Below are 12921 nucleotides of genomic sequence, written 5' to 3' on the forward strand. Positions count from 1 at the left end.
TTTGGTCATTGGCTATATACATTCTATGACCTTCATTCTAGTTATTTCTCCAGATATTTCTAGTGCCTGGAACATATTATTCAGCCAAGAAACATATTAAATAAATGAAATAACGTGCTTTATTGTCCTATTTTGTACTTAAGAAAATTGGTATGTAGAGGCAAAAGAGCATGTTTTGGACAGGGCTCAAACTGATATTTGCCTCCAAATTTAATGCTTTTCATCTCAATTCTCTGCTGCTGCCTCTCAGAATGAATGTGTGTGCATGGGGGCATAGGGGGGACAAAACAGAAAATGGCTAAAGAAACCCCAGGAAAACAAAGAAAAGATATATATTCAGTCCTTTTGAAATAATCCAAATGGTAATGTCCTCATTTGGTCTTAGCTTGAAAATCCAGTATGATTTTTACAAACCAATTTCCTACACTACATTGGCAATCAAATACTTAGCTATCACATGCTGTGAATTCAAATGGGCATATCTAAACTAAAATGGCATGCATTTTAACATTATTCCATCCCTAAAAGTCTCTCTTCAGATTCAGAGTAAACCAGAATTTCATTGAACAGAGAGCCTGCACGAAAGTAATATGTTGGAATCTTTTTCTTTTTTAAAGTAGGTTTTACATTGCTTAAATTGTCCTATGTTATATAATGGAAGTAATATAAAGTCACATCCATTCAATACAGATAATATTGAGGTTTATTACTCTTTTAAGAAGAAGAGAGTCTGCAGTTTCATACCAGCGATCACATCTGCAAACAATCACCAAGCAAATCTATTTCTCTGTACATCTCCATTGAAAGTGTAGCGATTACTCGACTTTACTGACTTTCAGAATCATCTTGTTGGAATTATAGTTTATCCACAAAGCCCTACCACTGACAGATAGATAAGAATTGTACAAACCAAAAGGCAAAATTAGATATCTATGATTAAGCTTTCTGAACCATTTGTGTATTCTTAGAGTAACTACTGCTATTAGGGCATAAATACCGCCAATTCATTTGCAGTACATAATGACAAAAAGATATGTTATAAAACTACATGGAAAAATATCAAACTAATTCCTGCCTACTCCATTTATTCCAAATGCATAAATGTGCTCAGTTTAGTGAACCATTTAGGGTTATTCCAAAAACACCAATGGACTTTTAAATGGGATTAATAAAGCATATTAGAGCACACATAAAGAAAGTAGATAACCCTAAAATACAACTATGCCTATAACAGTTTTCTGGATTTACAAATAACGTAAGAATAGAGGAAGAAGGGAAAAGGCAGCAATAGAACAATCATATGTGTAAATTTGATACCTTATTATATTAATGTAACCAAGCAATAATCTATCTGCATATCCCCCCAACTTCTAGCTTTGTAGACACATTTCCCCTCAGCCCACATGTAAATACCTTCAAGGGTTTATTTTTCTACTAATCATCTCTTGCTCTGATTCTCTCCTTTCCCTGGGCTTTTTATATCACTGTTTTTCTGAACTTATGATTTATCTCTCTGCCCTGTACCAACATAAATCAGGACACAGAACTTTTATATTTAATTTTACAAATGAATAACTAATGTGAGTCAACTGCATGTTTATAGAATTTTACTAGAAGATTGGAGGTAATAGTGAAGATTGTGCCAGAGGAACACAGAATAGCAGGGCACAGAAAATGCAGTCAACAGATTGGAATTGAATTTTGGAATGAATGCTTCACAATACCCTATTAGTGACTTCAGCATCTAGAATTTCTCACCCTCCTGAATTATGCATTAAGAAACCATGAAATGATCTATATATTTTTTGTAAACTATACTTGCTTTTGATAAAAAAGTAGTCTACAGGTTTGGCTCATGATCAATTTATTTTGTTCTTAATTGTTCCTGACCATGTTAATTGTGGGATAAGGATATGCATATTTTTATATTCCTATGAGAACTCAATTTAAGAAGTACTCATGTCTTAAGAATCCCCTGAATTTTGCATCAAAGTGGTATTTTATAAGCATTAGGCTTCCTGAGGGTTTTGTGATATTTAAAATATTTATAGCATATAATAAAGCTTAGTTTTATAAAAGAATTGAGTACCTTTTAGGTGTTTTTATTATTTTATAATTCAATATATGATCACGTATATCTTATCTTACAAAATGATTAAGGACTTCGTATTACTCTGATTCTTTATAACTAAAGTTATTTTTCCACTGTAATATGAGAATGGAGGCAGTCCAAGGACACTGGGACATTTTACCATAATCAGGGAGATGTGCTACAAGTTTGAGGGATGATAACCTGGACCATGTATTTTATACATTCAACTACCATTTGGCCAATACCCTCTTATCCTTTGTCTTATTTTTCTGCTTCATTTGCCAGAGAAAATGGCAACCTGTGAACCTTCCTAAGCAACTAACTATCTGTACACTTATGATGCTTTGCTCAAGATCCAACATAATAAATTCAACTATCCACAGATAATTATGGAATAGTTTTTCTCTTCAAATTCAATGTGTTCAAAGAAGAGCTCATCTTCTCCCCAAATTATTTTTCTGTTTTTATTTCCTATTAAAATCACCAACTACAGCAATCTGAGGTCATATGATAATATTCACTACCCTTTATTCCTGCCTTCCTGCTATTCTCCAAAATTACATATTTCTTTTTTTAAACATTTTTTAATGTTTATTTATTTTTGAGAGAGAGAGACAGAGCACAAGTGAGGGAGCAGAAGAGAGAGAGGGAGACACAGAATCCAAAGCAGGCTCCAGGCTCTGAGATGTCAGCACTGACCCAGATGTGGGACTTGAATCCATGAATCTTGAGATCATGACCTGAGCCAAAGTCGGACGCCTAACAAATTGAGCCACCCATGTGCCCTGAAAAATTACATATTTCTAAATCTAGGGTATCACCTTTCGAACTGAAGGAGGGCTAACAACGCAGACTCCATCTTTGGCCCTCCATCTTGTTCACATCCATGCAATCATCTCCGTCAGGGCTATGTTCCAGGCCCCTTGGATGTTAATGTATGCCCTGACCTGAGTGCAAGAATGCTTGCTCTGATTTTCTCTAAAGTGACACATGGAAGGTCTCACTTTTATTTTTTAGTGTTTACTTAATTTTGACAGAGAGAGAGAGAGAGACAGAGAGAGACAGAGAGAGACACAGAGTGTGAGTGGGGAGGGGCAGAGAGAGAGGCGGGCTCTTGGCTCTGAGCTGTCAGTACAGAGCCCAACACAGGGCTTGAACCCACGAACTGTGAGATCATGACCCAAATCAAAGTCAGACATTTGAGTGAGCCACCCAGGTGCCCCAAAGTTCTCACTTTAAATATCTAGAAGGGATGACTGGCACACTGGTGGTGCCACTTTAGATAACCACTCTTGGCACTTACCATTATGCCCCTTGCTCCATAAGACCTGTCTGTGGACTAAGGTCTAGATAGGGGTAGAGAATAGCTGTGTAGCACCTGGATCATTTGTCCAGTTCCTACCCCTTGTTAGTTAGTTACCCCAAACAAAACTGCATAAATTGTATGGAGTGGCTTGCTTTGTTTTCCAGTCTCAAAGTGCCTTCTCAGTCTGGAGAATAACATACTGTCCCTCCTCCACCTCCTAACGCTTGTCCAGTATACCACTGTTTCATGTCAGTCCATATCCTTATCATTTGTGACCTATATTAATGTGGAATGTCATTACAATGGGTGTTCTTGCCTGCATTGGTTTGCTCTCAGTTCATTTATAGGAGGTGAATCTGGTCATGCTACTACCCTACTTAAAACCCTTAAATCTGAAATCCAGATTCATGTCAGTGAAAATACTGCTCTTTAATGTGTCAGATTCTTTTCCTGCCCTGCCTCTCTCCTACTCTGTTTCAGTAATACCAAACTCGTTTCATATCAATCACTTTGCACGCTCCGCTCATTGTTCTTAGAATACTTTCTTCTTCTCTTCCCATCCTGTTATTTATAGCTAAAGACCCATTCAAAATTTAGCTCAGATAATACTTTGTCTTGGAATCTTTATGTAATATCACTTTTCCTTTATCAGTAAGTTTCTCTGTTCCTAAGCACCACAGGTATATTTCTAACCCTGCAAAATAATTGTGCTTATTTGTTTATCTTGCCCATCAGAGTGTAAATTCTTTAAGGCATGGGTATCATTTATGTCTTTGCATCTACTGCTGAAACCAGTATTTAATGCATAATGAATAGGCACTTCATAAATGTTTGTTACTCTTAGTTATTTAGAGTAATAAATGTTAAAAAAGTTAAGAGCATATGTTATGCTAGATTCTTCATGTTTTAGAGAAATGAGTCAAATGTGGGGTGATATACTCTTTACTTTCAAGAAGTAGCTGATCTAATGGAGTTTGGGGAATGAGCATGTATAATTTCAACACCATGTAGAATAAATGTGCCATCAGAAAATGTCAGACAAAATGTTAGGTAAGTTCAGTGTAAGGGGAGATAATCTCCATTTTAAGGGGCTCGAATAGTAAATGAGATAGGACTCCAAGGGTAACAGGGGTCTTACTAACCAATGTCAGTGGATGGGGATGCATACCATTGCAAGATGATCAGGCAGGAAAGGACAGGATATGTTTGGGAAATAGTAAATTCTCCAGTAAAGAATAAGATTTAAGATTTAGTGAGAGATGATATAGGAAAGTGGTTTAGAATGTACTGCAGAGCATTTTGATCAGTAGACACATATGCAGATGGGCTAGTGTTCTTTATTCAGAGAGTATTGATGAATCTTGGAAGCTTTTAAAGCAGTGGCTATAAGGGTGCTGTGCATCTTAAGAAGATCTCATCACTAAGCAGAGAGGAAACACTATAATGGACTAGACTGGTAAAGAAACAAGGATATTTGAGAGACAGAAAAAAATAGGTGGTACATGAAGAAAATTCAAGTCAGTGAGGCAAGTGGTTTTTCTTGGCTGGCAAAAGTGCACAATGGACTCAAGAAAATAACAGATCTGGAAAGGCATCAAAGAGATCTGACAGTGAGTTTTTGGATCTCAGTCATGGGAACTGAGGTTCATGAGAACTCCAACACTTTGGAGGAACTGGTCAGTGTATCAAGTGAAAGTCTCTGACATCGTCAATAAGGTATATTCCCAGTCCCTAGAAATTGAGTTATAAGGAAAGAATATTAAGGTGCCACACCTACTAATGAGTTACAGATAAAAAATAGCAAGGAGAATTGGACCAAGATTCATTCACATCCTTACCTGGGTGTCTTGAAACTCTTACTGTTGAACAAAGGAATTCAAACACAAACTAGTTCCAACTATAAAGGGGCTCAGGCTGTTATTAAATATATTTTAATGTTTTATTCTATGAATAAAGGTTTGGTCTCTTTAATTCCGCCATTAACTAACAAAAATCATTTTGATAAACAAAACCGAAGTACTATAAGTTTGTTCTAAGAAGTAATGACAAATCACCTATCCAAATAGTGTGCTACTTAAAAGTGATTTTTAAGTTTATGAAGTTGATAAGTCATTGAATTCATTTCACAATAATTAATTTTTTAGCAGGATCCTCCCAGCATCTACTATTCAGCATAAATCTAACAACTGGAAAACTTAGTCCTTCACTTTTTCTCCATAGTTTGAACATCTCTATTGCAATTAGATTATTTACACACCAAGGCACGGTGAATACTCATAACTTCAAATGCATGCCAGTTATATTTTCACTACAGGAGTGTTACCTGACTTTTTGAATTGCATTTCTTTTTAAATATCCTTTACAAGGTGCATTAATGTTCATATAACTTTATCAGGTCACTTTAAGCATAGTGGTCACTCCACACTATGAACCTATATTGGAAATCGGAAATATTCCTATTAATATATATACATATATATATACACACACATATATATACAGTGTGTGTGTGTGTGTGATATGTGTGTGTGTGTGTATAGTTTTTCCAAATACATCACATATTTTTAGCTAGTATAGAGTAAAATACTTGTATGTCTTTTTATCATGTTATGTCTTTTTAAATGTTTATTTTTGAGACAAAGAGAGAGTGTGCGTGTATGCACAAGCTGAGGAATGGCAGAGAGAGAGGTGGGTAGAGAATCTGAAGCACGCTCTGTGCTGACAGCTGAGAGCTCAATGTGGGGTTCAAACCCATGAACCAACTGGGAGATCATGACCTGAGCTGAAATCAGATGCTTAACTGACTGAGCGACCTAGATGCCCCATGTCATATCTTTTTTAATACCTACACTGAAGTATAATTTGTATACAATATAAATCACCAATTATAAGTGTGCAATTCAATGGGCCTTAATAAGTGTGCATGGTTATATACCCTCCCCCTTAATCAAAATATAAAACATTCAATCAACTCCCTCCTTATCCTTATCCAAACTTAGCCTAACCACTAAGAAGTTTTCTAACATTATAGTTTTGCTTCTTTCTAGAATTTCTTATAAATGGAATTATGGATTATAGCACATATAGTCTTTCAATTGGTACACTGCTTTTGAGGTTCATTGAGATCTTGCATACCTCAGCATTCTCATCCATATACAAAAGATGAAACTCAAACCTCATACCTATGAAATAAATTAACTACAAGTGAGTCATAGTTGTAATAACATTGTAAAGCTGTACATTTTTTTTATGAGAAAACATGGAAAAAAATTGTGTCCTAACTATAAATTAAGAGTTCTTAATCAGGAAATGAGAAGAAATATCCATGGAAGAAAAGAAATTAAGTTGTGTTTCTTCAAAATTGCTCTGCAAAAGACACTGTATAAGAATGAAAAGACAATCTCTAGCGTGGGGGATATTTGCAAAACGCATATTGTGTAAATGGTTGCAAAACCCTTGTATTACATAAAGGGTCCAGCATATGTTAAGAACTTTCAATACTCAACAATATGAAAATTAAAAAGAAAGCACTTACGGTGGAAAAGAACTTGAATAGATACTTCGCCAAAAGGATGGCAAATACGCACGTGAAAACAGGTTCAACATCGTTAGCCATTAGGAAGTTGGTATGAGAGCCACAATGAGCTACCGATACGCACAAGTTATAATGGTTGAAATAAAAACAATATTGGAAATACCAAGTGCTGATGAGGTTGTGGAGCACCTAGAACTCCCACGCATGGCTGGAGAGAATACAAAATAAGATAGCCAACCTGGAAAACGGTTTTACTTTGATCTAAAGTTAAAACTACACTTGCCATAGGGCCCAGAAGTCTCACTCCTGGGTATTTACCCTAAGGATATAACACGTTGTGTTTACTAGTTGAATTCTACAGGCAAATGTTTATAGACGCTTTATTCATAAGTGCCACAAACTAAACACAATCCAAATATTCTTCAACAAATAAATGGATAAACAAACTCTGGTATATCTACAGAATCAAATACTATCCAGAAGAAAATGAATATTGACACAATTTGGATGAATCTCAAAGGAATTGTTTTGAGTGAAAGAAGATGGTCTCCAAAGGTTATTATACAATATAATTCCCTACACATGACATTCTGAAAAAGACAGTAGAAACAAAATGAGGGGAAAACACCCAATAGTTGAAGGGAATGGGGACAGAGGAAGGTATGGTTATAAGAATCAAAGCAGAGAGAGTTTTTTTTTTTTTTTTTTTTTAATAACTGAACTGGTCTGTATCTTGATTGATGTGAGAGTAAAATAAATCAGTACATGTATTAGACTTCATTGAACTATATACCAATGGGAGAAAAAGGTGATTTTACTGTATGATAATATAGGAAATATAAATTTTATTTTATATTATTTTTTTAATGTTTATTCATTTTTGAGTCAGAGAGAGACAGAGCATGAACAGGTGAGGGTCAGAGAGAGGGAGACAGAATATGAAACAGGCTCCAGGCTCTGAGCTGTCAGCACAGAGCCCGACGCAGGGCTCGAACTCACGGACCGTGAGATCATGACCTGAGCCGAAGTCGGCCGCCTAACCAACTGAGCCACCCAGGTGCCCCGGAAATATAAATTTTAAAAGTACATGTGAAATTGAAGGTGATTTTTCAAACATCCATGTTATAAAATTTTGAGGTTGTTAATGATACTATTTATGTGTTTAACGAAGGTTGGGGAAAATTCATTGTCTAAGGCGCCTCTGCATACAAGATACATATAATGTGTCTGTATCATTTGTCAATTTAATGTAGAAATTTAGTATAGCAACAATAATTCTTAGAGCGTATAACTCCAAATCTTTAATAAACATATTTACTACTGTGTAGCATTTTCTTTGTGTAATTAGGTAAAACAAGTCACTCTTTACGAGGTTTATTGTTAGTATTTAATCTAGTAGTCCCTTGGTAAAATGATCTTTGATCTTTTCTATGGATGTTTATGTTCTAGACTTGTAAGAATTTCCCTAAGGCTATAAATATTAAAACACCAAGTTACTGGCTTCTAGTGTGTGATTCTAGCTACAGATACCTGAGATGGAGTGAATTTAGATTAAAGTTAGAGCTTGTATCACAAACTGATAGGGAATGATTTTGCAGTGGTACAAATAATTGTCTCCTAACTAGTACTGTTAGGTCAAACATAAATACATGTCTCATTCACATACTATAATTTCCAGAATCTAGAATCACCTCAATCCTCTCAAATACATACATGAGTCACCATAAAATACATCTCATTAGTATCCCTACTCTTCATCTTATAGTAAAAGAATTTCTTTTTTCTTCTGAAAATTAATAAAATGGAAAGAAAAGTAAGACATAATTATTTATGTATAGTGAGTCAAGAGAATAGTACAAAAACAATTTTCAGATTATTTAAATATAATTTAATATTTTATCAATAATAATAATTTCAAAATATGAATGAGAACATGAATAAATTTGCAACAAGATTCATAAGGGGAAGAAGAAGTCAAACAAAGGTAAAAAGTTATACAAACAATGCTGTGTTAGTCCAGTATCAATTCATCCCACAGTTCTAGAAAGCAGGCCCAAATGAAGAATTTGTTCACTAATGATGCCAAGGTAATCATACAATCAATTATGGATAACTTTAGAATTCAATACAATGTCTTAGACTGAAGTAACAATTTTTAAAAGCTTCTGAAGCATTTTGATTATATTCATTTTTTTTTTTTTGCTTTACAATTATTTATTTATAGTGTGGTATAGTACTTAGTTAAATGAGGTCTATTAACACTGTGGTTCAAATACTAACTCCACCAACTATTAGAAAAATAACCTTGTTAAAGTGATGAATATTCCTGCACCTGGATTTCCTCATCTTCAAAATGAGGATGATAATAATACTTGGCTCCTGGAGTTGCTGTGATGAGAAAAAGACAAACATTATCAATGTCTGAGACATAAGTAATCAGTAAATAAACTCTCAGAGTAAGAGAGCCTATGGAATACATTTAATATATAAGTGATTAAGAAACATATGAATTTAGTAAAGAGAGGAACTATGGTGAAAAAAACTTCCTAAAATATTCACTTACTTCAAGTAATATTTAAACAATAAAAACTCTAGTTCATTTCACTTCTGGTTTATCAAAGTTGAAAGACATAGTTGCTTTTATCCTAACAATGATAACAAGCAGGATAAGCAAGAAATTGTGGTTTCTTTTTAAAAGTATATCAGAGAGCTGGGTCAAGAGGAAATACAAAATGAACTAAATCCCAGGAAGTAACAGCCTTTCCTAAAGCAGAAGAGATCCCCCAATTACTATTATCCTGCACAGAATAAGAGGAAAAGAACAACAGGAGAAGATGGAAGTAAGAAGAAACCAGCTGAACTTGTAACAAATGATTTGCTGCCAGGTATGGGTTGACAGAACCAATTAGAATCCAATTAGAATTTCCAGCAATAAAGTATGTCTACACCTACCTAGCAATGTTAGATCATGAGCCTTCTACTGAGTGTGGGTAGTAGTATTCTATAAAGTTTGGGGCTAGGGCAAAAGAACCAAGAGAAAGTCTTCTGAGGTTATTAATGGAGTGCATAGAGGACTACTAAAAAATTGAGGAGTGCAGAATAGCTGAGAAAAATCTTTCCTAGGTACCCTAGCTTTCATCAGGTGCAAAAGCTATAACTTGGGCAACAGCACACCCAGAAATCTCTGTAGACATTCAGAGGATGGTGATGTAAAGGGGACCCCCTGAAATCTGAAACACTAGCAGATGTGGTCTAGAGTGGAGAGTGAGGAGAATGAGGAGAAGGAGTGGGTGGGGGAGGAAGGGAGGGGTGGAGGGGCAGAAAGACAGGAGAGAGAAATCCCAAGAGATCCCCAAATTTATCGCTTTAAACATAATGAGAATACCTCCTTATCACCCGTGCTCAGAGTCTAAGATTCAATTCTGATTCTAGCCTTGAAATAGTAGCAATAATTGATTAATTGAGTTTGACTAGTATTTCAACAAATGCTTGCTCAGTTAAATCACAGATTAGATTGACTGAGTTTCCTATTCTAGTAATGTAGTAATTGAATGAATGTACACTTTTCTTAGGTTAAGTATTATTTACTTCTAATTTTCTTTTAAATGTAAGGTTCAACATAGAACCAAAAATTATAAGACATATGAAGAAGCAAAAAAAAAAAAAAAAAAAAAAAAAAAAAAAAAAACGGGAAGCAAGCCCAGGTATTTCCCAAATATTGGAATCATCAGACCAGGACTTTAAAATAAGTATATTTTAAGTTAACTATGTTAACTATATTATGTTAAACACAGAAAATGCATGAACAGAAGAAGGAATTTTTAGTACATGTATTGAAATGATAAAAATAACCAAATGGAAATGTTGAAAATGAAAAATGAAATATCAGAAATGAAAATTCACTGGATAGGCTGGTATACAATATATATAATGATATCACACATTATATGTGTATTGTAGTCACAGAAGGGAGAAACGAGAGAAAAGCTAATGACTGAGAATTTTCCAAAATTGAAGAAATCTATCAAATCATTGATTCTAGAAACTTAGCAAACCCTAGTGAGGATAAACTAAAAACAACAAAAAATGAGGCATATCAGAGTCAACAGTGAAAAACCAACAGAAGATAATGCTACCCACTTTCTTTGGTTATTGTTGGATTTCTTTTACACTTTACTCTCCACCTTTCGGCATTCTTACATTTAAACTCTGTGTCTTACAAACATCAGATACCTGTATTTTTATTTTCTAAATCAGAAACAGAATGTTAACAAGTTACAGCCTGTGGGCCATACCTGGACCACCACTTATATCTTATGGCCCGTGAGTTTTGAATGGCTTTTACATTTTTAAATGGCCAAAAACATCAAAAGAATAATAATATTCTATGTCACATGAAAATTTTATGAAATTCAAATTTTACTGGAAGGCAGCCACACTGATTCATTGATGTATTGTCTGTGGCTGCTTTGTAATACAACATCAGAGAAGTTAAGTGCTGTGAAAGCGAATGTATACATGTGGCACTCTCATTGCTTCCTGTTGCTGCTTGGCACTTACAAATTGAGGTAACACAGTAATAATTCGGCAGCATTTCGAATGCCACCTGTTACCATAACACATTTTATTTATATTTATACCAATGCATGCTCATAAAGTTGAAACGAAGGAAAAGAACGGACTTCATATGCTACATTTTTAAGGCACAGTAAAGTATGGATTATTTTGCACCAAATTAGATAGAAAACCATTGTTTATTACGCAAAGACACTCTATCTATGCTTAAAGAATACATGTTGATAGTAGATTCAGCATTCACTGAAATGTTCCCTACTCACAGACAAGCAATGTTCAGAAACATTAGAACATTTAAAACAGTATAACTCATCACAGCAGAATTTCTTCACAAAAAGAAAAAATTGAAATGCGGCTACAATCAAAATAAATTTACAATTGTTTTATTTATAGCTAAGCAAGAAAAGTCATTTACCAATGGTAAGCTAGTTAAATCATATTTGATTGCAGCAGCTGAAGAAAAGTGTTTAGAGAAAAACTTTTTAAAGATGATTAGCCTTCAGCATAAACAGTTGCATGAAGAGCTGAGGATTTGAAAGCAACATCAATAATCAATTTGCCCTATTTTTAACAAGGAAAATAACTTCAAGTTGTTTTTCATTGCTCTTGATGAGTTTCTGGATGTTACTGACACTCCTTAGTAGTTATTTCACGAGTTGATATCAAGTTTTAAGAGGCTGAAGAATTAACCTCTAAGAATGATGTGCCTGGAACAATAAGTAAGGATATTTTTTTAAGAAGCTGAGAAAGCACTAATTTAGTACAACCTTAAGTGGAATCTACTGGGTACAACTGATAGTGATAAAAATATATATGGAGCAGAAAAAGAATTATTTGGACCAATTTACAAAACTTAGGAAAATGTAAGATGTTTAAAGCCTCTGGTTTTCCATTGTATTATTCATCAGCAGGTTCTTACCTGAGAATTCAGGAAAATACCTGAATTTGTTATGTTTTATTGAATCAGCAGCATCAACAGTGAACTTCAGTGCCTCTCATAAACCCAATCATCCTCAGTTCTGTGAATTTTTGTCTGAATTAGAAGCTGGCTGTTCTGAGTTGCCATACCACACAACAGTTCAATAACTTAGCAGTGGTAAAGTTCCATTAGGGTATTTCCTTAGGGTAAGAGTTGATACTGAGAATATTCTGGAAGGGAGGAACTTTCTCCAACCACTATTATCAGATACTAAATAGCCTTGAATTAGCTTTTGCTACAGACTTGAAAATGTTTCATGAGTTCAGCCTAAAATTACAAGGCAAATGTACTTAACTGTGAAACTTACACTTCGGCAAAGCTGCACTGGTGCCGACCAACGTTATTTGAACGATGAGTAATGTCACACGACTTTATATGCTTTATGTTCTAAAATTAAGACAAGAAGCAGGATCCTCATTCCGTCAGAAACTTGT

The sequence above is a fragment of the Puma concolor genome, chromosome B1 (assembly GCF_028749965.1).
Source record: "Puma concolor isolate L17-30 chromosome B1, mPumCon1.1.hap2, whole genome shotgun sequence".
Classification (NCBI taxonomy): Eukaryota; Metazoa; Chordata; class Mammalia; order Carnivora; family Felidae; genus Puma; species Puma concolor.